The 23,651-nt window shown below is 41.6% G+C and overlaps 1 long non-coding RNA gene across 1 annotated transcript; it reads right to left on the bottom strand.

Annotated features, from left to right (window-relative positions):
• Positions 1-7,854: 7,854 nt before the first annotated feature.
• Positions 7,855-8,567, bottom strand: LOC143963076 (uncharacterized). The gene is made up of 3 exons (XR_013270876.1): positions 8,489-8,567; positions 8,098-8,173; positions 7,855-7,992 (listed from the first exon to the last, which is right to left on the bottom strand). It is a non-coding gene; the product is annotated as an uncharacterized LOC143963076 (long non-coding RNA).
• Positions 8,568-23,651: the final 15,084 nt, after the last annotated feature.

Raw genomic sequence — 23,651 nt, 5'->3', positions numbered from 1 at the left:
AAGACCAGGCCTCCACTAGTAAAAGAGCTAAAGGAAGAAAGCAGATGCCTGGCAAGAAGAACCAAACAGGGGGACAAGACCCCCAAAGTCAGAAGAAGACCCCTGGACGGCAGCAAGAAGACCCCCAAGAAAGAAGACCACCGGAGCTGTGCAATAAACTATTTTTAACCCTTGTGTATTGTGTTTTATTTACTTTTTTTTTCACCAGGTGATTGGGTAGGGGTACATGGTACCCCAATACTCATTCACATAGGGTGGGGGGCTGGCATCTGGGGGCCCCCTTCTTAAAGGGGGCTCCCAGATTCCGATAAGCCCCCCGCCCGCAGACCCCAACAACCAACGGCCAGGGTTGTCGGGAAGAGGCCCTTGTCCTCATCAACATGGAGACAAAGTGCTTTGGGGTGGGGGGGCCACAGGGCGCCCCCTTCCCCCAAAGCACCCACCCCCCCATGTTTAGGGTACGCGGCCTGGTATGGCTCAGGAGGGGGGGGGCGCTCGCTCGTCCCCATCCCCTTTCCTGACCAGCCGGGCTACGTGCTCGGATAGGGGTCTGATATGGATTTTTGGTGTAGGGGATTCCCCTTAAAATCCCTACCGGACCTAAGGGCCTGGTATGCCCCCGAAGGCATTCAGGTTTCATTAGTGAGGCGACATTATCACCGCTCTCTCGCTCGCTACTATAGGAAAATTACATTTTCCTATTGCAGCCAGTGTGAGAACCAGCACGACGGGATCGCGCTGGTTAGAGAAGCCTGTCACCGGGAACCAGCACTACAGGATCGCGCTGGAAACACAATATCGGCGGCACCTACTGAAGAGGGTCAAGTGAGGCAAAGGATAGGTTGTACTAGGTGTGATTGGATTTTACTATGGGAGAGACCCACAGTGTGAGGGGTGGGGTGAAGATAGGTTTTCCAGAAAAGAGTTTTAAAGAATATGTAAACCCAACATTTCATATTCCTGATATGCACCTGCTGGGTCATGTAGTTGTATGAAAAATGATCCTGCTCTTTTTGTATTGTTGCTTGAAATACCTTTCTGCCAGTCCCTCTGCTTTCCTATAAAAAAAACTGACCACACTAGGCAGGAAAACAAAGTGTGGCCAGTTCACTAGTTGTTCTGGGAACTGAGCCTGTTTTCCTTTCAATGATTAGACTTGTCACCCCCCCCCCCCCGCACTCACAGCCAATCACTGGGAAGGTCAGTGTGATGCTGGCTGCCCCCCCCCCCCAGCTCTTATGCAGATGAGAACAGAGGGTATGTGATCACTTAAAAAAGGGGGGAAACATGTGTTTAGAATTTTTTCACAAATGTTTTGCCTTTAATTTCTACTTTAAACTTGTTGTTTACATGGTCAGGGTTTACATACACTTTAAGCTGTCTAGCCATCAATAGGGCACACCAGAATTATTATTTGATTGGCTAGAAATAGATTCAGGAAAGAAAGATAAGAAAATTTCTGAATGTCATAAAGGCTCTGTATTCTACCACAATGGCTCGGATACGGTTGCAAGGATATTACTCCGAACCCTTCCCAATTTTTAACTGAATGAGGCAGGGTTGCCCCCTAACCCCTAAGTTTTGCAATAGCTATCCAAATTGTGGAAATAGCCATTAGAAACCACCCAGATATACATGGAGTCCCCTGTGGACTGCAAATCCATAAATGTGCTCTTATTGCAGTTGACCTCATATTTGTCACCTCTCCATTAACCTCCCTCCCTCTGTAGTTTATGAACTACCCACCCAAATTACCTGGGCTAGACCCAAATGGCCCTCAATTGAGGCTTCTAACTCTCAAGATTTTCATAACCATTAGTTATATATATAAAAAAAAAAACCTCTGAACATAACTCAGAAACTAGAATTCTTGTCTTTGTCTTCCCCTATTGTAGAAACATCCACATGAAAATGTCAATATACTGCTCATATTCAGGTATAATCTTGCTGTTCATTAGATTCTATAACAAGGAAATAATCCTGCTTTATACTAACCTTTAACTTACGTAAATTAAATTACTTTCACATGGTGTAAATCCTCCACCTCCACAGTACCTTCCCAGTATTCACACAAAACTTTCTTCCCCCTACCACACACATTGCAGACTGTGTTGTGACACTCCTATCTCTAATTGTATCCACCATGGGTAACATTAGTACTAAATGGTCAAGAACACCAAAAGTATGTCTTGCTTACATTATTGCCACCATCTCTTTATCTACTCAACTGTATCTATCAGATCCTCTTGTTTACTCCCTGTCTATCCTCATCCCTCCTGCCCTTAGAGGGGAATGGGTTGTCTCCCACCCAAGATATTTTTGTACCATGTAACCTACTGTGCCCAACCCCCTGCTTGTACTTATTTTACACAAATAATTCTATATTTGGCAAAGTATGGGCCACATTAATCTTACATAACGTAAAAGGATTAAATATCCTCAAGAAAACGAACTAAGCTAAATGTTGTCTTCCAGACATCTGATTGTGGCAGAGACAATCCAATTCCTTTGGTGGAGGTCATAAAAAAAGAGAATTCACACATGTGACAAAGTATGTTTCATATACTTCCCATGCTAAGACCTTTGTGTCTGTAGACAAGAGAAGGCCTTTGACATTCCATGAAACTGATTTGCTTTATTTATTATCTCTGGTCTCTCTTCTTGTCAAAAAGCTGTCTTTATATAAGCTGACAATTTTAACTATTAGTGGTAGAATGTGGTTTGCCAATATTTTAGCTAGAAGTTTAAAATCAACATTTAGTAGTGAGATCGGCTCATATTTGTTAAAAAAAATTACTGATTGGATCCCCATAGCTGCATTTTTTAACTTGTATAGGCAACAATGGGTAATATAACATTAGCTCATGGGAGCAAGTAGTAGGAGTAATGTTTCCCACCCAAATATAGTGTCCACAAGGTGTCTACCAAATGGAGTGACTGCAAAAATGTTTTAATTCATTTAAGGGTTGGGGGGGAGATTAAAGTGGTATTAAACCAAAAAACAAATATTTATTATATTGTAACTTACCATTTCTTGGATGTGATAGGTGCATTTGTTTTCTTTTTTAGGCTTTCTTTCTTGTATTTTCATTTGGCGATTCATCCAGCAAGTCTGTTTCTTTGCAAATGAACAAGCTCTCCAGAAGTTTGTATCAGTTACAGAGATGAGATAAATCATTTAACACTGATAGGGGTGCTTAAAATGATCATCTTTTATTTATTTTTTATTTGTAAAACCTCTAATTCAGAATAAAGAAAACGTACCACTTTGCCACTTTGAAATCACATCCCAAAATGAGCAATCCCAAAGTAAACCCTTATAGTTCCCCAACCACCTTCTGTTTAAGTTAAATCTGATTGGCGTTGCCATGTTTCTCGTTGTCATAAGTATGTCATCAACCTTTCTGAAAATGAAACGACTATCTAGGTTACAGGTCTACATTCATTTAATGTTCAGGTATGAATCTTGCATTTTTTGCTAAGCATAATCTATACTCCTTATATTTTAGCTTGCATGATATCATTGTGGGAAATGTTTTACTTGGTTGGTTTATGACCCTCTTTGGAGTGGGTTTCTTGTAAGAATACAAAAAAAAGGAAGATCTTTTTTCGAGGATATTCAATCCTTTTACGTTATGTAAGATTAGTGTGGCCCATATTTTGCCCAATATTTGTTTAATTTGTTTAATTATTTGTGTAAAATATGTTTTCTTTCAAACTTATTTTACTTTTCAGCTTGCGTTCAATCCTGAACCCCCTTCCATGTGGTCATATCTACAACTGAAACGCTATATCTTTAATCATAAAAAAGACATAGCATACCATATACCACCATTTGGAGTGTCGTCCTATTTCTTACACACCCAACCAGACAATTCCGATTTCAGACATAAAATGCAGAGAAAGAGCCTGTATCTTTGCACATACTAGCTCAGTCAGTACACAAACACAGGAAACATCCTATAAACTACCCACACAATGATATGGCATCCCAAAAAAGATACATTCTTGGTACCCAAACACCTCTGACAGATTTTGATGATGCAACATAAGAAATACTGTATAACAATGCACAGGGACTGAACAGATCCTGTTCCCGACTCTCTTCCTACTCAGTATCTTCCTCAACCTCATACTTTATAAACACAGTCAAAGCATATATCATCACTGGAAATCCTCTGAACTCCCATAGGAATAGTGACCAATAGGAGACTGGCTGTTAAAAGTAAACCCTGTTTTTACAGGCTATGGCAATAATGCAGTTATATCCTTGCAGACTTCGAAACCATGGACAACAAAGGCAATATTTAAGAGTTCTCCAGCATACAACTTGTTGTACTAACTGCAATCATCTACTGTATTTCTACATTTATGAAAGATCCTAGCCACTGGGTATCTGAACTGACAGGTCAACTTACCATAGTCCTCCACTTTTTCTCTTATCCCATTAACCCTGGGGTTAGTGTCCCCCATCTCCCTGTCCGCCCCCTATTCCTTGTCTTTTCATCTATTCTGTCTATTCATTTTGGCTTTTCTGTTTTACCCTGTCATATGTACTTTACCCCTTTTTGATTTCTTTTCCTGAGCCCTATTCTTTTCCTCTCTTAGTCTGCCCTACCTTTATCCTTTATGCTATTAGTCTTTTTTTTTTTTTTCTTTTTTTTTTCTTTAGCAACCCTATACAACCTTACGCATTCTCCTTTTTCCATACCTTTGGTTGGGCTTTTATGTAGGTCATAGGACGACAGTTCTTTTTCTATACAAAATAATACATAATACACAATTATCCTCAAAATGGAGGCCTATTAAAATAAATAAACCTTTGTTAGCAGCATTATGTATCTGCCTTTGCATAATGAGAAATTGTATTTTATATCAGTTGGTTCATAGGGTATATGATTCAGAAGCAATGTGTTAGCAGACGTTACACCTCCTATTTAGGAATATGTCTAACTGTAAATCTATAGAAAGAAAATCAAAGGTCTGCAGTCACCAGTGATGCACCTCCATCCCTCTATACTTATACAAAAAAAGGAGAGCCATCCTGGGACTTTAAATGAGGTGGCCACAGTTAGCCACTGAGTAACAACAGTAATAGTAGTATAAATGTTTATTAACCGGTTCCCGACCGGCGCACGCCGATGTACGTTGGCAGAATGGCACAGGCAGGCATATTGGCGTACAGGTACGTCCAATCTTCAATGCCACCCTGCCATCACGAGCACGCCGGTCGGGACCCCTGTGAGTCCGGTCGCGGGTCCCGCGGACTCGAACGCTGTGGGCATACCCGCGATCGTCTCACGGGGTGGCTTAATGGAGGAAATGCTGTGTAAACAGCATTTCCCCATTCTGCCTAGCAACTAGTGACGCTGATCTCTGTTCCATGTGATTGGAGCAGAGATCAGTGTTCACTAAATGAAGCCCAGCCCCCCCACAGTTAGTAACACACCCCTAGGAACACTTAACTCCTACACTGCCACCCACTGGTTAACCCCTTCACTGCCAGTGTAATTTACACAGGAATCACTGCATTTATATAGCAGTGATTACTGTATAAATGACAATGGTCCCAAAAATGTGTCAAAAATGTCCGATGTGTCCGCCGCAATGTCGCAGTCACAATAAAAATCGCTGATCGCCGCCATTACTAGTAAAAAAATAATAATAAAAAATTATTAATAAAAATGCCATAAAACTATCCCTATTTTGTAAACGCTATAACTTTTGCGCAAACCAATCAATAATCGCTTATTGCGTTTTTTTTTTACCAAAAATATGTAGAAGAATACGTATCGACCTAAACTGAGGGAAAATTATTTTTTTAAATATTTTTGGGGGATATTTATTATAACAAAAAGTGATGGGTTTTTTACAAAATTGTCGCTCTATTTTTGTTTATAGCACAAAAAATAAAAACCGCAGGGGTGATCAAATACCACCAAAAGAAAGCTCTAATTGTGGTAAAAAAAAGGACGGCAATTTTGTTTGGGAGCCATGTCGCACGACCGCGCAAATTGTCAGTTAAAGCGAAGCAGTGCCGAATCGCAAAAAAGTGGTCTGGTCTTTGACCAGCAAAATGGTCCGATCTGTAAGTGGTTAAAATTAAACTACATACATGGATAATATAGCACATTAGCTCAGCCAATGGATTTGCACATAATAAAGAGAATAAATAAAGTTGATACAAACATTATACAATGCAGTATATACAAATGCACGCAGCAGATGCGCATTTCACAAGATCATTGCTCGCTCATCAGAGGTGGATGTGGATGAGATGTATCTAAATAGACAAAAAGATGTGTCACAGTGGTAAATGTAAGAACAATGGCAGAATGGGCAAGAGCAAAATGGCCCAATACTTACCAATGAACAAAACCTACCAATGAGTTTCCATCGCTGAATCCCCAAATGGATGGAGGCAGCCCTTAGTATGGCACGGGAGCTGAGGGGGAGAAGACCAACATGGGCACCCCCAAGCGGGATGCCAGGCGACACATATGGCATAGATGAAGGTGAATGGTCCTAATTTTCTCAGTATGTAACTTGATAGATATCAGCTGTAAACATAGATGTATATGTCTCAATGATTTGCCAAATTTAGTAAGATGAACAATAAGTTATATAATGTAGTAATATTTCGTACGAGGGCATGTATACTCTAGTATAAGTATGTATGTCAAGCTTTTCTAAATAAGCAGAGTAGACAAAAGTTGTACAATTATTTGTATGGAAACATGTGTGAACTAACCTGATCCAATAATGGAGCAGACATAAAGACCATGAGTAAAGAAGAGAATCCTGAAAAAATGTGTTTGTCTGGGAAATCACGCCCTATAGTAAGAAAAGAAGAAAAAGGTTGTGTGTAAAGCAGTGTTTTAAATGAAACAAAAAGTGCAGGGAATGCATATGAAGCACCAGGTGAGTGCTAGGGTGGGGAGAGTGTATTTACCTTCATATACAAATATCTGAACACCAATTGAAATTTCTGTGATGTGCATAGTAGCATAGTAGCCTCCACCCCTGATGAGTGAGCAATGATCTTGCGAAATGCGCGTCAGGTTTTCTGATGCATGCATTTGTATATACTGCATTGTATAATGTTTTATATATTTTATATCAACTTTATTTATTCTCTTATGTGCAAATGTGCTGAGCTAATATGTTATATTATCAATTTTAATAAACATTTATACTACTATTACTCTTGTTACTCAGTGGCTAACTGTGACCACCTCATTTAAAGTCCCAGGGCGACTCTTCTTTTTTTGTAACTGTAAATCTATGTAATTCTCTTCATATATCTGATGCCTTTATACTTCTATATGTTCATGTGAAACCTAAAAAATATTGGAATAAAAATAGAGATACATTTTTCACCCAATAGCAACAGTTTCTAACTGTTCCTCTTAAAAGTCTCAGATCTTTCTCTAATCTGCTAGACAACTACACAGCACGCAGTTTGTGTGTCTATGACTGCATGTAAAAATATGCAGTAGAGAGATTCTTTTTTCAGCAATGGACATTGAATACAAACATGATCACTTTTCTTGCTTCTGTGAGCTTTCTCAAACGACTCTATATCAGTTGCAACACATAGAGGGTCTTTGGAACATATGCTTTTATAGGGAGGGTGCTGGCACATTGGAAAACCCCATCATTGGCCCTTACTAATTGTCAAGAATTGGGAATTCTAAGGATATTGGGGCAGTTGCTGAGGCTGCTCCCTTGATATCCACACCCAAAAATGTTTGTTGAGGGGACTATTGCGGTACTAAATAAATCATAAAAGACTTTGTTATAAAAAAAATTACAAGTAATTTAATAAGGACAAGAAAATGAAATCCATCAAAACTTTCATATTGCTAAAATCATATACACCACAATTTAATAAACTACCGACGGGTAAGCCCGTAAGGTTTCTATTGAAGAGGGGTACAGAAACATTTCCTCTACCGGTTTCGCGGCGAACCGCTTCTTCAGGAGGATAGTCTACAGAGTAAATAAAAATATTTGCAAATAATCAAATAGCAGCGAATCATATAATGACATAACAGAAGAGTTACAGTAATTTAAATAGCGAGGGGATCAGCTCACCCATAAAGGAGGAAGCAGTAGATCACAGGACCCATCGGTTTCCTCCCACGGCAGATGCGGGGGGTTGTAAAGGACTCTTCAAATTTAAACAGATATATATGATATGAGAGTTAAAGTGAGATGAGACATTAACCTATACACACCTAAAGAGCGATATATAGGTGAAAAGGGATGGAAAATAGACTGTGTATAGGGGCTGTAAAAAGAGCCTATAAAAAGGAAGTGTTTAATTGTGCATCCTAAGGTGTCCTACGCAAGAAAAAATTACCAAAGAAATGTGACCAAATTGGGAAGAAAAGGAAAAAGAAATGTGGAAAAGGGCAAACCACCACAAAAAATAAGGTAAAAAGGATATAAGTGAAACAAGTGTGAAAGTAAAAGCCAAACATACCGTTTGTGCTATATTATCCAGTGCACACCACCCATGTTCATAGAGAGAGATCGAACAGGGCAACACCATAGTAGCCAAGGAATACAAATGTATAGTTTGCAGGGCAGGTATCACCTACTATATATATAATACACTCCCCAAAGGGAGGAACTGGTAAGCATGTATGCACAGGTTGCTGTTGTAGATGGACACCACAGGTGTATTGCAGGTTAGCACACCAGGTAATCATGATAATTAATATGGTAATTCATTAGCCAGGAAACAAACATGAACCTGGGTATTGATCGCCATCTGTGGGGGTACACACAGAGCAATCACTTTAAGCACATATGAAAAAAGGCATAAAGTAAGATAAGACCAGGAGACCTAGGGTACTAGAGGTCCTAGTCATTGGGTACAAAAACAGCAATACTCTAACCTGTATAAACATGTCCAACAGCGCAACCCGGCATGTGGAGTCCTGAAAACTGCTCAACAGTGGTCTAACACAGACCACTATTTAAGCCCCCAACCCTTCCGGCATCAGCGTACGCCGCTAAACGGCGGCGTCTGATGTCACGGGGGTCCGCCCACCCACACCGCGCACTCGCACGGCCATCCAACCATCGCGCACGCTGATGCGGACGCACTGTGCATGGATGTGCCCTTACTAGCCATATGAACTTAGAGGTCAGAAAGTGCATGATTGGTAATGGTTGCTATTGCAAACAACCACATTATTAAGCTATTTTGTGAACAGCTTGGATTTAGTGCAAGCTCATGGTCAACCTGAACCAAAAAACACCCCTACTGTTAGGCAATGATTCACAGAATGTTGCTATTATACCAACTTACCCATTTTAGGAGAAGTTTAACTAACAAATTTTATAAAGTCTGATCAACTCTTATTCTTTAAATGAGGGTAAAATAATTGTATTGCACTAATACTCCTCCCCCTGCAATCACTACTACCCTCCCACGTTCCCTGGTGCAGTCTGCAGTACAAAATGACTAAGGCCGCGTACACACGGGCGGATTGTCTGTCCAACTTAGTCCGCTGAAACGTGTTTCAGCGGACAATCCGCTCGTGTGTGGGCTTCAGCGGACTTTTTCAGCGGACTGTCTGACGAACAAAGTCTTACGGAATTTCCGTAATTTTGTCCGTTCAAACTTGGTTTTGTCCGTCCAAACTTGGTTTCAGCGGACAGTCCGCTCGTGTGTAGGCAAGTTGGATGGACTAAGTATGGCGCATGCTCAGAAAGGATTTACACGGCCGAAGGTTGCATTGCAGTGTATAGGACGTCGTTTTTCTAGTCCCGTCGTACGTGCTGTACACGTCATCACGCACGCTTTCAGCGGACTGTCTGCTCATCGTGTGTGGTCAAGTCCGTTCATGCAAATTTTGAACGGACTGTCTGTCGGATTGTCTGACGAACTTAGTTGGACAGACAATCCGCCCGTGTGTACGCGGCCTAACACAAAAGGTTTTTGAATTATATTCATTTATTTCTTTATATACACTATTAAAGAGAAGAGAAACAGAAATAGAAATAGAGCCCTAATTTCTCAAAAACAAGGTGGATTTTGTAGGCATAACATGAGGCAATTTGTATTTAAAAGTTAATAACAATCTTTATTTGACAAATATTAGGAAACAACTGTATAAAATCATGGTTGCAAATCCCAAGTATGGAGATACAAATCCAGTCAGGCAATGTTATATGGTGTAGAGAAAGTGCATCAATGGAAGTATAGTTAGGATATCAGCATGGATATCAGAGGCCAAGTCCACAGTTTGCATCCCAGTGTGCACCAATCACACAAAAGTCTAAAAACAAAATATCAACATAATGTGTCCTAGCACCAAAGTGCCAAAATATCATATATGGCGACAATATCGTTGTTCCCTGAAACAAATTCTCACTACTTAGTGGAATAAACTGTCATAGTATTGGTCGGTCCGCGTCAGTAGCCCCAACTTCTCCACCTGATATACCCCCATGCGCCACATACGTGTCATTGCTGCGCATGCGCAGCGATTCACCAGGTCCCATACATGTGCAGAATTTGTGCAGTGGTTCTGACAAGGGGATTGTTAATGCTTTCATTGAGGCGATTGGCCCCACCTAGTCAGATGGGGTCCAGGTGAATCAGTACAGCACGTTCCACAGTAATACTCCATATTCCCATTGCACATTATCCTGGATAAGCTCCAAAAGATTTGGGTGCTGCAGCAACAACCAACTGGGAACTGGATTGGAAAGTCATAATGGAGGTATTTGCCAGCACACCATGGATCGACAAGGTAGCATCCAAATGGATTTTATTGCATGATCACAACTGTTGCACTGCTTTGTGTTGTGATCACGGATGAGCTCAGGCGTGTTCGCAAACGTGTGCAGAGCCCACCAGAAAATCAGTACTGCACAGCGCTAATCACAGGCAGTGAGACATTTCCCGATCTCTGCAGCAACGCATCGGGAAAATGTCTCACTGCTTGTGATTAGGGCTCCGCAGAGCCAACTTCTTGGCGGGCTCTGCACGTGCGGTTTGAAAACACGCCTGAGCTCATCCTTAGTTGTGATCGTGCAATAAAATATCTTTGGACACTACCTTGTCGATCCATGGTGTGCTGGAAAATATTTCCATTGGGTGTTGTACAACATGCATGTGTCCACCTACCAGGTAAACACAACACGCCCACTCCAACAGACAAAACCGACCACAAAAACCTTAACACATTCTTGGGTTGTCAAAAGTTGATTAAGAAGATACAGCTATCAGTCAAAAAAAGAATAAGATATAATATCTTTCATTTACTCCGTCATTTGTCTATGTTAGTATAATAGGGATCTACTCTAATATATTCAACTTTATTTACTTTATATTAATTCATTTGGATGCAGGTGCTAACTGCCTGCAGATTCGTTCTTGTGGGTCGAAATGTAGCACTAACTTGATATGAACACATCTTAGCATGTGTTTCCAACATAGGCTATGGAATTGTATCTTGCGCTGTCACTTTCTTCAGTACATCTTTATCATGTATAGGCTACATATCCATTTAGATTCAGCTTCATTATGCTAATAGTCCCTATTTTTTAATTCTTCTGTGCCCCATATGTATATGATTATTATCTTCATTCTTTTATTGACTGATGTCCATATCTCCTTACCAACTTCTGACAACACAATAATGGGTTAAGATTGTTGTGGTCAGTTTTGTCTGTTAAAGTGGGCGTATTGTGCTGGTCTGGTGTATGGAAACATACGTGTTGTACAACACCCACTCCCACCTAGTGGGGTTGAGATCTCCATGCAGGCTTTTCTTCCCCTCAGCTGGGGGGGTCTTCCGGCTTGTGGAATGTGCTGCATGTATTGGCCTGGGCCTTGTCTGGCTAGGCAGGGCCAGGCATCTTGATAGGGGCCTTAATGTTCCCCTTCTCAGAAGCATCGCACAATTCTGAGCATGTGCAGGACCCGGTGGACTGTTGCATATGCACGACAACGGCATGCGCGTCGTTGTTGCGGATGCTACCACATGATGTCGTCGGATCGGCGATCCCCACTTGCTGGTGCCCCAACTGGCACAGTGAAGGTATAACAGGTGGAGGAGTTGGGGCTTCTGACGTGGGCTGACCAATACTATCACAGTCTATTCAACTAAGAGGTGAGAATTTATTTAAGGGAAAAATGATATTGGTGCCCTATATTATTTTTTGCCACTTTGACGCTAGGACGCATTATATGTTGTTATCTTGTTTTTAGACCTTTGTGTGAGTAGTGCACACTGGGATACTGTCTGGCAGTATATGCAGGGTGTGACCTCTGTGGATTCCATTGCCAAGGTAGGCTTTTTGATCCATGGGCTTGGTAGAAGTGTAGATATGTTTAAAATATGATATTAGTAATGACATGCTGTACATACAGTATCTTACAAAAGTGAATACACCCATCCCATTTTTGTAAATTTTTTATTATATGTTTTCCTGGGACAACACTTAAGAACACTTTGCTACAATGTAAATGTTATACAAGCTGTACAGGTGTACAGCTTGGATAACAGTGTAAATTTTCTGTCCCCTCAAAATAACTCAACACACAGCCTCTAATGTCTAAACCGCTTGCAAAAAAGTGAGTACACCCCTAAGTGAAAATGTCCAAAATGGGCCCAAAGTGTCAATATTTTGTGTGGTCACCATTATTTTCCAGCACTGCCTTAACTCTCTTGGGCATGGAGTTCACCAGAGATTCACAGGTTGCCACTGGAGCTCTGTTCTACTCCTCCATGAAGACATCACGGAGCAGGTGAATGTTAGAGACATTGTGCTCCTCCACCTTCCATTTAAGGATGCCCCACAGATGCTTCATAGGGTTTAGGTGTGGAGATATGTTTGGCCACTCCATCACCTTTACCCTTAGCTTCTTTAGCTAAGGAAGTGTTCCGTTTGGAGGAGTGCTTGGGGTCATTATCATGTTGGAATACTGTCCTGCGGCCCAGTTTCTGAAGGGAGGGGATCATGCTCATGCTCGTTGGCATTCATGGTTTCCTCAATGAACTGTAGCTCCCCAGTGACGGTAGTACTCACGCAGCCCCAGGCCATGACTCTCCCACGACCATGCTTGTAGGCAAGACACACTTGTCTTTATACTCCTTACCTGGTTGCAGCCACACACACTTGACACCATCTGAGCCAAATAAATGTATCTTGGTCTCATCAGACCACAGGACATGGTTCCAGTAATCCACGTCCTTAGTCTGCTTGTCTTCAGCAAACTGTTTGCGGGCTTTCTTGTGCATCATCTTTAGAAGAGGCTTCCTTCTGGGACGACAACCATGCAGACCAATTTGATGCCGTGTGAGGCGTATGGTCTGAGCGCTGACAGGCTGACCCTTTCACCCTCTGCAGCAATGCTGGCAGCACTCATATGTCTATTTCCCATAGACAACCTCTGGATATGACGCTGATCATGTGCACTCAACTTCTTTAGTTGAGCAGGGTGAGGCCTGTTCTGTAGGTCTTGTTAAACTGCTGTATGGTCTTGGCCACCATGCTGCAACACAGTTTCAGGGCCTTGGCAATCTTCTTATAGCCTAGGCCTTTATGTAGAGAAACAATTGTTTGTTCTTTGCCATGAGGTGCCATGTTGAACAACCAGTGACCAGTATTAGAGAGTGAGAGCGATAACACCAAATCTAACACACCTGCTCCCCCTTCACACCTGAGACCTTGTAACACTAACGAGTCAAAAGACACCGTGGAGGGAAAATGGCTAATTGGGCTAAATTTGGACATTTTCACTTAGGGGTGTACTCACATTTGTTGTCAGTGGTTTAGACATTAATGGCTGCATGTTAAGTTATTTTGACGGGACAGCAAATTTACACTGTTATGTAAGCTGTACACTCACTACTTTACATTGTAGGAAAGTGTCATTTCTTCAGTGTTGTCACATGAATTGCATGTTACAAAAATGTGAGGGAACTACTAACTTTTGTGAGATACTGTATATATGCATATTCTGTTCTCTTCTATGTGATACTTCAAATATAGATCCATTTTGGGGTGCACAGTAAATTGGAGACCCTGGTTTTGAGATTATCCTCCCTCCATGGGTCCTTACCTTTCCTTTCGGGTGTCTACCCCTCCCCCGCCCTTGTGCTCCTTCTATTGATGGTAAGGTCCCTTTTACATTATTCTCTATGCACCCTTATTAAATTTGTGAGGAGACTGAATTTTACGCTGCTACAAAGCTTCCCTATTCTTCTCCAACTTTCACCCAATTGGGTGAGACATGCAAACTTATTACCAATAAGTAGACCCCTGTTCGGTTTGCAGCAGAACTTCCAAACACGTGAAAGTTCGGACCCGAATAACGAAACCCATTAAAGTCAATGGGACCCGAACATCAAAAAGTGCCCATATTGAAGGTTTATATGCAAGTAATTGGGCATGCAGTGGTTATAGGGGTCCTGGTTTTGCCCTGGGGGCCATCCATATCAATAAAAAAAAGTTTGTAAAAAATGTAATTTTTAAATGAGCAGTGATTTTTAAAGCGAACGCATAAAAAATAAAAAAATCCTTCCAATATAGTGCCTGGGGGATCCCCTTAGTCTACCTGTAAAGTGGCAGATCTGCACCATGTCTAGAATCTGCTGCAGAAATAATTGCATTTATAAAGCCCAACAAAAATTACATTTTCCCTGCAAGCAGCTGCCTTTATTTTGCTCAGTAACAGCTGAGGAGCCGGTGTGAATGATGAGGCCACAATTTAGTGCACTGGAAACAAGATTAGAGATTTTTTGGATACATTCTGATGTCACTTTGACTTTGGATAGAAGTAACGGGTGCATAAAAATTGGTCTTTGGGTGTCGGTAGCATCTTCCCACCATAAACCTATAGAGCAGTGGTCATCAACCCTGTCCTCAGGGCCCACTAACAGGCCAGGTTTTATGTTTTGCCTTGGGGAGATGCAGATTAGTATACTGCAATCATTGAGCAGCAAATTATATCACCTGTGATGTATTTCAGTTATCTTGCAAATTTGGCTTGTTAGTGGGCCCTGAGGACAGGGTTGATGACCACTGTTATAGAGGTACTCTTGAAGAAAGCAAGAATTGGTCTTGCTGTAAAAAAATGCAATGATATGCACCTGTCAGACAGGTGCAGAAAAATTGGTGTTTGGTTGTTAATTGTGTCCATGAAACCTATACCAAAAACATTCTTCCAGATGAAATTATTGAACATCCTCAAAGCTAGGCAGCCTCGAAGTCTTACAGAGATTCAACATCCCAAAAAGACTTAATCAGTGACATCGGCATCAGGGGCTTCATAGATGGTAATCCAGGACTGATTAATTTTTATAAAAATCAAATGGTCTACGGAGTCTGTGGACAGACGCATTCTATGATCAGTAATGAAACCTCCTGAAGCACTGAATGTCCGTTCTGAAAGCACACTGGATGCAGGGCAGCCCAACAACTCAATAGCATACTGAGCAAGTTCTGCCCAGTGGTCTATTCTTATGACACAGTAAGTCAGCGGATTGTCAGCTGGAAAGTTCACCATCTCTGTTTTGGCCCCGAGGTAATCGTCCACCATGTGATGCAGATGCTGCGGATGGGATGTGGAAGCTGACAGCCCTGGGCCGTGAGGACTAAAAAAAATCTGAAATGCCTCACTTAGGTGGACGCCTTCTCCAACGCTACTCTCTTGATCAACAGACGTCTAAAAACGATGTTTTCCTCCCAAAGGTTCTGGGGTTGGAAAGCCATCACTTATAGATTGTCGTATGTCTTTCACTTCTTCGAAGCTTATAAATGTGTCGGAATCCTCCTCCTCATCCTCCTCCCTTCTCTCCTCCTGTGTATTCTGTGACATAGGAATGCTGGTGTCTGGATAATGTGGGCCTCGAGAGGAAAGGAATTCCTCCTCCTCCTGCTGCTGCTCTGCCTCCAGTGCCCTGTCCATAATGCCACGGAGAGTCTGCTCCAGCAGGAACACAACAGGGATTGTGTCACTGATGCATGTACTGTCACTGCTCACCATCCTTGTGGCCTCCTCAAATGGTGACAATACAGTGCATGCATCCTTAATGATCAGCCATTGACGTGGGAAAAAAATACGGGACAGCCTGAGCCTGTCGTTATGCCATACTGGCACAGGTACTCATTGACGGCCCTCTGCTGCATGTATAGTCGCTGCAGCATTACAGTGGAGTCGAGTTCCACCTGGTGGGCATGTCGAAAATCAGGTGGTTTACAGGCAGGAGGAATTCCCGCTGAATTTCAACCAAGCGATTACTGGCTGTGTATGACCGCCTGAAATGGCTGCAGAATCTTCTGGCCTGTTTTAGTACATCTTGCAACCCTGGGTATGTACTTAAGAAACGCTGTACCACCAAATTAAGGACATGTGCCAGGCATGGCACATGTGTCAACTTTCCCTGTATAAGGGCTGACATGAGGTTTGAGCCATTATCGGACACCATCATTCCTGGCTCCAGCTGGCATGGTGTGAACCACCTCTGGGCCTGTCCCTGCAGAGCTTCAAGAATCTCTGCTCCGGTGTGTTTCCTGTCCCCTAAACACACCAGCTGAAGCACTGCATGGCACCTTTTAGCCTGACTCATGGAATAGCCCTTTGAACACTTAGGGGGTACCTTATGTTCAAATGACAATTCTGCAGAGGAGGGCATGGAGGTGGTGGAGGAGGGGGTAGAGCTCATGGGTCTGGCATCAACACCACCAGTTGTATGGTTGACATGGGGTCACAGCAAGCTGCAGGGCCGAGCCTTGTCCTGTATCCTTTCGAGTTACATGTCTTTCGCTTCTTCGAAGCTTATAAATGTGTCAGAATCCTCCTCCTCATCCTCCTCCCTTCTCTCCTCCTGTGTATTCTGTGACATAGGAATGATGTGCCTGGATAATGTGTGCCTTGAGAGGAAAGGAATTCCTCCTCCTCTTGCTGTTCTGCTTCCAGTGCCCTGTGCATAATGCCACACAGAGTCTGCTCCAGCAGGAACACAACAGGGATGCATGTACTGTCACTGCTCACCATCCTTGTGGCCTCCTCAAATGGTGACAATACAGTGCATGCATCCTTAATGATCAGCTTAATAGAGCTCACGGGTCTGGCATCATCACCACCAGCTGTATGGAGACATGGGGACACAGATAGCTGCAGTGCCGAGTCTTGTCCTGCATCCTTTTGAGTTACAATCAGCATTGCCCAGTGTGCTGTGAATGAAATATATTGTCCCTGCCCATGCTTTGACCACGTGTCAGCAGTAAAGTGGATTTTACGGCTGACTGTCTTGCCCATTGATACCAGAAGATTCCCTTCCATGTGATGGTCAGGAGATGGATTGGCCTTACGTGAATAGTAGTAGCGACTAGGAACCTGCCATTGTGGTAAAGCACATTGTGCAAATTCACAGAAGGGTGCAGAATCCATCAGGCTGAAAGGCAGAAGTTAGAGAGCCAACAGCGTTGACAAGCTTGCATTTAGATGCTGGGCATGTGAGTGTCAGGGACTGTTTCTTTTCTCCGCTGCAGCAGATGAGGCAGAAAAATTTGCCAGTTACAGTCTACAGCTGTGGTGTGCTGCTGGCAGATGTGCTGCTAGGACCTGGGACACCCTGTGCTATACCATCATCCCTCCCTGTCAGTGGAGACTGCTCAGAGGTTATGACTCGGTATAGCAGGGGCAGACTGAAGTGGGTAAAGAGGAGTGTGGCTTTTAGGCGCTCTTGACGGAGTGATCACTTGGTAAACGGCAGCTTCTTTGTGCCCTGATAGGCTGAAGCTTTTTACTGCTTCAGCCAATTGGGGCTTGCAATGCACTGTTCAGCACCGCAATGCATTGTGGTCAGTTCGGCCAACAAAATGGTCGAACTACTCATTTTTTAGCTAAAGGTTGGCCCGAACTTATGCTCGGGCCAAACTGTTCGCCCATCCCTACCAATAAGGTCCACCCTATAGATGTTCAGCACCCACAAAATGTTCTAATAATTTATATATTTTTTTCTTTCTAGAGCATTGTGGCTCTTGTTTTTCATCTTGCTCCTCTGTATTTGATCGGCCCTGGAGTGGGGGTTTGGGTGTCACGTTTCTGTGTCCCCCCCTCCCTATTTCCCTTGGTCCTTCCTTGGTGGGGCACCTGTGTGTGCCTCCATGATTTGTTGCCTCCCATCTTCCTACATTCAAAGTTGATCAGGCAAGCATAAGCAATTTACAATATTTAAATGGCATTTCTAAATGTAATGTATAGACACATCCATATTAATATATACATATGTCAAATGTAACGTTTTCTCTTAAAAATATACGATACTTACACAATATTTGTACATTTTCAATTTTACAACAACACTTATCCACCCAATCAGTCCTGAAGAAGCGAGTCAATCTCAAAGAAACACATTGACACGCAAGTATGGAGAAATTGTGAACTTGATCCCTGATATCCACGCTGATATCCTAAACTATTCTTCCATTGATGGACTTTCTCTACACCATATAACATTGCCTGGCTGGATTTGTATCTCCATACTTGGGATTGGGTATTTTCTGATATATTGAATAATAGAGGGTGCAACCATGGTTTTATACAATTGTTTCTTAATATGTGTAATATAAAAATTGTTAATAATGTTTAAATACAAATTGCCTCATATTATGTCTACAAAGTCCACCTTGTTTTTAAGAAATTAGGGCTCTATTTCTGTAATACTGGAAGAAATTGATATTAATGCAGATGGACCATGAGAACAACATGTCTTGTACAAATGTTTTGTACAACAAAGCTTTGAAAGGACTTTGATTTGAAGCAAATTACAGTGTTTACAGACAGCCTGCACTAAACATGACTAGAACAAGGCACAAGGTCATTGTTATCTAACCATCAGCACTCCTGAGGATATTCAACTGCCCCCTCACACCTGGCCAGCGTGGTGCCTGAAGAGTGATGAATTGGATGGACATCCTGTGTGATATTTGCTCAAAGGAACTGAAAGTTGAGCCTGGGAGAGGAAAAAACTTTATATGACATTTGGTTCAACTGTCTTCAATGGCTGTGATGATCAACAAACCACCCCCCCCCCCCCAGGTGGGGTGTGGGTCTCGGGTCTGGATAAAAAGGACCCTGGCCTGAGAGATTCTGAGAGAATAAATGTGTGTGTGAGTGTTAGACCTGTGGAAGTCAGATACCCCAAACAGAGCAAATTTTACAATTTCTCTTTCTTTTTTCTGTGATATTGTGACCGTGGATAGGTGGGGGTCATTACTAAGTATTTTTTTTATTCAAGGTACTGTTAACTTTAATCCTCAAGCCTATATCTGCTATATAGAACATTGAGAGCTTTAAATTTTAACCCATGATTTTAAAATTCTATATATATAAAATGTGGTGTACAATTTTCTTTGTTATTGTGTTTGTTCTCTTTTCATCTTCCCTGCACAATGTATTTACTTTTTTGAGATTCCTGATTAGTTAAATAAAACACAACTCTCCATGTTATTGGTTCTACACATTTAAATAGAAAATTAGCCAGCAAATTACTTAAATAAGAATTTTAATATTTGTTTATTTCCAACCTTACTGGAAAAAGTTACGATATCATTTTGTTTCAAAATAAAAAGATAGCTTTTTTTAATTTTCTGTTTACTTTTCAAAAACTTATGTGGAATCTGAAGGTATTTGTTAACTGTTTACATAATTTTGTCTCCTAATTACTTTTTTCATTTAGCAGACTTTATAATTACATGGCAGCTTTCCATGTAGGCATCACTGAGCAAATGGCAGTGAGAATCACAGATGCAGTGATTAGTATAAGAGAGGGACACAGAAGCAGCAGTTGTAATTATTTTCACATGTTTGGAAATGCACTTTCACCTAGATAATATGTTCTATAACAGATTTTGGCAATGCATTTTGCCCAAGTGAACTATAAAGATCTGGCTTTACTTGTTTTTAGTGATTATTTGATTGTTTTTTACTACTCCAAAACTATTGTACAAGTTATACATTCAGATTTCCATATCTTATCCCTAATGTGTACATTGACTGCTACTATTATCAGTAAAATCTGCCATTTCTTGATAAGCCATTCATTTGCTAGCAAGAAAATGCAAGAATATTATTCCATTTCAATAACATTCTGCCAGATAACAATATCAAACAAGACAAAATGCCATATTAAAAAAAGGCTTAGAAGTAAAGGCCAATTCCTTCCCTAAAGGATAGAATTCACAATGGCACCATATTAAAATTACAAAAATTAAAGCCAAATTCCATTTTATTTTTCAAAAAACTCCCCACCCCAACCTTCCTATCAGTTCACTAACTTCAAAGTATCTCCCCCTGGTCAAGCACAGAGCCTTCTATGTTGTTGTTCTATGTTGCACTTCCAGTGCACTTGTAGTGCAATGTGGATTTGCCTTTAGTAAGTAACCCCCACTGTGCTGTAAAATGTACCCAAATCAGGCCATTTTAGGGACTCCAAGCAATTAATTCATGGAGTTGAAAAGGATCAATAATGCATTATGTACATTAACAACAATAACATGGCATGTGTGTAGCAGACCCACAGCACAACATAATAGTTAGCTGAAGAAGTCATTAGGAGAAAGATAAGAAACACAAACAGTAATTCAAATGAAATATGAGTTCAGTTTTTCCCCAAAAAATTATAAGACAGCTTCAGGATTTGCTTGTAAATCAATTGCCCCCCTACCACCCACAAAGTAATCAACATAGTTTTGCCAGACTTTGCGGGTGTTTTGGGGGGGCAAGCCTGGACGTGCACTTTCGGGCACTGTCAGTGAAGTTTGTTCAGTTGAAAAGTTGGCCTCAGTCGCAACTGAGGCCAGATAGTTGACTGCATTCTTCTGAAGGTAATTGTGCAGAATCCAGCAGCTCAACACAATGTGATTCAGTTTGTATTAGTCCATGTTGATGGCTGTAAGCAAAAGCCTGAATGGGCTGGCAATTGTGCCAAATACATTCTCAACAACTCTTCTGGCTTGGGCCAGCTGGTAATTAAAAACCCTCTGCTCTGGGATCAGGGTCCTCATGGGGAACGGCCTCCTCAGATATTCCACCAGAGCAAAGGCTTCATCCACCACAAACACAAACTTGAGGCCCACAACATTATCCTCTGGAGGTGGCAACCCCAAGGCGCCATTTTGGAGATGCTGGTAAAACGATTACTCCTCCGTCAGACATATGGCTGTTCTTCCCTACGTCCAGGTGTAGGAATTTATAATTGGTCTTCACCACCATCAACATCATGATCACACTACCACAATTGGGAAAGTCTCACTGGCAGTGAAATTGGGAAGCCACAGTCTGCCATTCCTGTGGGTTGGAAGGAAACTGTGAAGTCAAACAAGAAAAAAAAATGTAATTTTGCACATACCATTGCAAGCAGATTAGACACAATTATTCTTGGCCAACAGGAATGCTTAAATAATGTGTGTTACTTTGTCCAGCCCTTCCTATTGTCAGCCCACTGGACAGGTAAGAAGTGTCCTGATCCAAAAATATCAATACACACTGTCCAAATTGAAGCACATTTTTACATTCTGCAACTGTCAAGATAATAGAACAAAACTTTAAACAGTACCATTTGCAAGTATTCAGGCAGGCACTTGCACTACATGCTTTGGTGAATTCATCCATAAATATGACCACAAAAGAGGTAGGTATAGTGTGTATAGGTTTGGCAAAGCCAGCAGATAGAGTATTGGTATTGGTTGACTTAGTGGTTGGGGGAGAGGGAGGGTTAAAAATGAGTTTGGGTCCCAAAAAAAAGCCTTTTGCACTCTGCCTGAATTTAAGGACAACAATAACATTTGGACACATTTTCGGGGGTGTTTAGGGTAAGCACTATAATGGAGCTGACAAAATACATTGTTAAGTGACTAGGCTAGGTGTTTATGGGCCCAAGATAGCATGCTGGGGAGGTTAGTGAAGGCAAATATGCATGAAGGACAAAAAGGAGCAGTAAAAGCTTACAGCATGCATGAGGACAAAGAGGACATTCACATCATATTCTATTCACAGTAAATATGGAATGATGAAATGAATACAATACATTAGCAAACATTAAATACATAGAATGTAATGCTAAAGGATAAAAATTACCCTAGTATAGTCCTTCTGCAGGGCTTGAATTATGGCAGAACAGGTCTCTGGAATAATGATTCCCAGAGCCTGGGGGGAGATCCCAGTTGTGAACGTGATGTTCTGGAGACTTTTCCCCATCGCCAAGTACCGCAAGGTGGCGACGAGCTTTTGCTCGGGAGAGATGGCTTTCCGCATGCAGGTGTCCTGTTTCATAATACAAGGGGACAGCAAAGCCAATAGACGGTGAAAGACGGGGTCCGTCATCCGGAGATAATTCCTGAAATCATCAGAATTATTCTCCTGAATCTCCCGAAACAAAGTCATATGACAGAATTAAACAGCTAAGATTAAACAGCCAATTCTTGGTCCAAGAACTCCTCCTCCCCCTGTTCATGGACTGGACTTGGGTCAAGCAATAACTCCAACACCAAGCCCAACAACAGCCTGATCTCTCCGATGAGTACGTAACCACAACAAGGCTAATAAACAAACTCAGAACGAACTGACAGAACGTGCTGGAAATCAGAAAAGACCTGACAAGAACGAGTTGAAAATCAGAAACGACCGGACAAGCATGCACTAAAGATCTGAGGCAAACTATAAATAGAACTCACTGAAAGACAGAAATGACCTGACAAGTACGCACTGAAGCACAGATATGAACTAACAAGCACAACCTGAAAAGCAGAAACAAACTGAAAAGCACAAGGCTGAAAAGCGCGAATCATTACTCACCAAACTTCTACTAACGTAACAGATAAACACAAGTTTAGCAGAAGGAGCCCAAAGGGTTGAGCACTGGCTATTGAACTTCCTTTTTATTGGCAGTCATACGTCTTGTATGTCACTACGTTTGTAATTGTTGGTCAACATTTGTGTGACCATGTGTATGCAAGACAAGTTGGAGCCAACACCCTTCAAACAAAAATCCATGGTTTTGTTGTCAGAAAGTCCGATCGTGTGCATGGGGCATAATTGTTACCAAAAAAACTGAATATTCCTTACAGAACTGCACAGACAGAAATCCCAAATATGTTCATCAAATGTGCAACACTAAAAAATTATTAACTCACCAATATCATTAAATAGTTAAAGAAGATTATGAAAAGATAAATAATCCTAGTGCATGTTAGAAATCATCTGCTTTTTCAAACCATTACAAGTTAAATAAAATATCAAATGTCCATTGATTCCATGGTGATATGACTTGATCTGCTGTACCCTTCATGATAATTTATATTTTTCATGGGCAGCAGTTCAGGAGGTTTGAATAGTGTCAGTATCAATATACCAGATGGCACAGCAGTGAGTTGAGTCATTTCATCTACAGCAAGCCTAATTGAATCTGTGGGCAAGCAGCCAGTAATCAGCATGGTGGCAGCACTCTCAGACTGGTATATATAGAGGCAATGCGTGGTGATCTCCCAAAACCCATCCCCCTGCTATTGTCATCTGATACGAAACACATAGGGTGGGGCTTGCGGAAGTGACATCACCACGCACGCTGAATTGATTGATGACTGAGACCAGTACTGTTATCCCCTAGAAACAC

This window comes from Lithobates pipiens, unplaced genomic scaffold (genome assembly GCF_037356315.1).
Source record: "Lithobates pipiens isolate NorthernLeopardFrog02 unplaced genomic scaffold, aLitPip1_a1.2 Scaffold_8, whole genome shotgun sequence".
NCBI classification, from domain to species: domain Eukaryota; kingdom Metazoa; phylum Chordata; class Amphibia; order Anura; family Ranidae; genus Lithobates; species Lithobates pipiens.
Note: the sequence above shows the minus strand (reverse complement) of the source record. Positions and strands in the feature narration are given on the sequence as shown.